Genomic DNA, 3,959 nt, shown 5'->3' with positions numbered 1-3,959 from the left:
AAGCAATTAAAACCTAAATCCAAAAAATAACACAGTAAAGCACATATTAATTCCACATTGATCAGAAAGAGAGGAGGAGACAACATTATAATGACAGATCCACAATCAATTGCCTTTGATTTTTGGATCGAAGGTGGTATTCAACTAGTGCAACTTAATGATTCCTCTCTATAAGTGTAGAGATATAGTGTAGAGATGATAGCAGATTCTTAGTTTTAGTATTAGGTTTGAACAGGACGCTTACTAGGTTATTCCTGCAAGCTAAAGAAAGGATAGAAAACATTCTAGGATAAGCTAAAAACCAACCTATCATTTTTTTTTTTTTGGTTAGACTGAAAATAAAAACAACCTATCAATATACCTAGAGACATTAGCAATATGAGATTATAAAGTATAATTACTCTTACAGCTTTTTACAGTGAATAACCTTTTACTTTCAATGGTGTCAGACACATCAAGGCAAAAACTCTCAAGGGTTATGCCTCCAATTTGTTTCTACCTACTAAGACTAATACCACCAAGAAGACCGCACTGATAGTTTCTGAAGTACACTAATGAATCCCATGTCTATCAAAAATTGCAGATTGAGAGTGGCCTATATGTATGCTTTGGAATAAGAAATGTCACATATCGAATTCAAAATGCATGACCTCTAAATTGATTTACATAATAAGAAATCAGCAACCCAGGAGCACAAAAGTTAAGTCAAATTCCTTTCACTAGCTCTTGTATTCCACTTAATCTATTGTTCAACTTTTGCATTAAGTGTCCAGTCTCTCACCACATACACATCCTACATGGCAGCCCACACCATCATGACGAATCAAAACAATGCTTGAATCAAATGGAATAATTTTCAATTATAATTGTGATTAAAGGAACTCAATCTACAATTATAGTTCTGCAGGCACCTCAAAATATACTTCACGGGGGTTTATCAATAGCCAAGTGAAACTAACACATTGAAAGCACCAACAAAGCATAGATAGGAGTCATGGCACAAAATCTTGGCTGCCATGCACTGGCTTGAAAAACTTGTTCACAACAAAACCCAAAACTTGCATATAGCATGCATTTTACAAGCAAAGCTTTAATATACAATTCCTACGTCCATTACGCTACATTCCAGCAAGGTATAAAAGAAAAATGGTATATCTCTGATTAAACAGATCCTATAATAACAGTGTCCTTGAAAAACTTACAATTGATTTTATTTGGGCTGAATACTTGCCCAAGAAAATTCAGATAGCACTGTAGTTACATCCTCTAATTTAATATACTCTACTTGTCTAATTGGAGCCTCCGTATGTCTACGCTTCACATGACCAAACCACCTCAATCTCCCTTCTCTCAATTTATCCTCAATTGGCACCACTCCTACCTTTTCTCTAATACTCTCATTACGGACTTTATCTAGTCTAGTATGGTCATTCATCTACCTTAACATTCTCATCTCTGTAACTCTTATCTTAGACGCATACTACTCTTTCAGTGCTCAACACTCACTATCATATAACATAGCCGGTCGTATGGCTGTACGGTAAAATTTTCCTTTCAACTTATTGGGAATCTTGCGATCACATAAAACTCTCATGCAAGATCATACAACATGAAGTGAAATTAGCTAGGTAAAAAAATCAGCAACTAGGTGTCTATGACCCTCAATTCAATTTGGTACTGTGATAACAAGCATGGCTAACATCTGTAATGGACTGAAGTTACAACATTGCCTTTGAAATCAGTCACCGTAAAAATAAGCTTTGAACTACATGGAGAAGTTGAAGCTACGTCTACAATCAACATCATCATTATTCCTAGTATTTTTAACCAAGTTTGAACATTACTTCAGAAACAACAAGAACACAATAACCACAGTTAAATTTTTTATTTTATAATTTAAAACAATGAAATTATGTTTAAATAGAGGCTTAGGAACTGAAATCAAGTAATGACTATTACCACGCAATATGAATAATTCCTCCTGTCAGGCAAAAATCAGCAGCTAATAAGAAGGATGGTGCTATTAGCACGCCAAAAAGTGCTACTGGCACTTCAGCTATTGGTGATTTTTCCACTATGATGTGGAAAGCCAATAACATTTAGGTAATTAGAGTTCTGACTTGAACTTCAGATCTTATGCTACGTTTGCTATTACAGCTAATCAAGGGAAGGTAAAAAAGAGAGCAATGGAAAAGATGAAAGCCCATCTTCCTTCTTGTGGATTAATAAAAAAATGAGGGAGCGTAAAAAAATTGTTTTTCTTTTCTTCAAGTGAGTTGTCAAAATTCAAAAGTGAATAAAGGCCCCACTCTTCCTTTCTTCCACTCCCTCCTCCATTCAGGAGAGACTATGTTTTGTAGGCCCAGGGCCTCGAGTAAGAAGAGATATTCTACTTTTTCAATCAAAGTGAATCCCAATCCTTCCTAGTGTTTCCCTTTTTCCCTTCATTTCTTTCTTTCTTCCTTTCAGCAAAACATTACATTGGGGCTTTGCTTTTCTTCTGTTGTTACATCTCTTGTATACGCCTGGGTATTGGGCAAGTTGCACTGGCCTTCAATGTTATTTTAATAAATATATTATTTTTTAGAAGAAGAATAAAATGACAGAAGCATTTGAAGAAACCACTTCAATAAAATTAAAGTAGATATTAATAAGAATGTCATATGAGATTGAATATGCACTTACATAAAAGATCTTTACGGGAACTCTTGCACAAAATCCCAGTTCTCTTGAAATGCAGAGCAGATTATAATGACCTAAGCATTCCAAGAGCATCTATCATAATCCGAGGCGCTTCAATTTATATTGAAAGAAGTGGCCAGGGAACAAATTAGGCCTACCAAAGAATGGAAGCTTGCTACCGTTGCATAGAGAACTAAAATGAAAAAGGCCTTATAGTTCCAATAACCAACACAATTATTTATCCACAGACAGTGATGATCCTGCGTCCAATTTTGGAAGGAAATCAAAATCAACAAGTCTATTTAAAAGTCAATTTTAGAACTCATGAATCAAACCGTTGCAGCAAAAGCAATGTAACCTAACCTACCATCCTCAAAACACACCTTCTGCAGATCCGGGAGCCCTAGGAGGCTTGTATGTGCAACACTTGTCACATTGCCTCAATTGTGAACTCTATCAAAAACTAAGTATTTATTAGGTCTAGAGCCACATTGCAAAGTAAAGTCTATTTTAAAACTGTGGAAAAGAAATAGACACATGCCAGAATCTTTCCTAGTGTTTAATACCACAGAAACATATAATTTTATCCAGAACACTTTAATTGTCCCCCTAAATATTGCATTTTCTAGGAAAAAAAATTGTTCAAAAGGGCCTTGTAACCATATAATAAACATCTCAGTACATATTCTTCCCTTATTTTCCCATAAACCAAACAAAAATACACACAAACAAAAGAAACACATCATTATAATAAAATCTAGAATATGTATGCAAGTATTAGCTTACATTATTCTGGGATTCTTGATCTGGGGCATCATTCCCTTCAATGTCAGGGACAAAAGAGGAAGATACATGACCAGGGTCAGTAAGAACACAAACAAAAAAAGAGAAAACACATAAAGAAGCCATCCAAGTGAAGATCAAAGCATTCAAAGTTCCAGCTGAGCTCTGCAAACCAACCCAATCCTCGATGAAAATGAAGAGTGTATAATAGTAGATAAAACCCATTAACAGAAACACAGAAAAGACTGGGATCGATAGAAATCTCTGGCATTTCATAATGGATATATCGGATTTCTTTCGCCGAGGAGCAGAACTGGGAAGTCAAATTGATGTGTTCTGCTTCTGTTCTGTTTGGCGTGTTTGCTAGATAAGTTTCTTGCAAAGAAAACAAGAAATGTACTTGGTTATTAAGATTGGGCTAAAAGAACCTACCAAGCTCCAGCCTCTAGTCCATTTCACGATAGCTTGTGGAGTTGGGATCAAGAACAGATTTT

The 3,959-nt window shown here is 35.4% G+C and overlaps 1 pseudogene; it reads right to left on the bottom strand.

Annotated features, from left to right (window-relative positions):
- Positions 1-2,371: 2,371 nt before the first annotated feature.
- On the bottom strand, positions 2,372-3,959 carry LOC110673351 (probable protein S-acyltransferase 15; annotated as a pseudogene).

The sequence above is a fragment of the Hevea brasiliensis genome, chromosome 14 (genome assembly GCF_030052815.1).
Source record: "Hevea brasiliensis isolate MT/VB/25A 57/8 chromosome 14, ASM3005281v1, whole genome shotgun sequence".
NCBI classification, from domain to species: domain Eukaryota; kingdom Viridiplantae; phylum Streptophyta; class Magnoliopsida; order Malpighiales; family Euphorbiaceae; genus Hevea; species Hevea brasiliensis.
The sequence above is the reverse complement of the archived record's forward strand: the minus strand, read 5'-3'. Positions and strand labels throughout refer to the sequence as shown.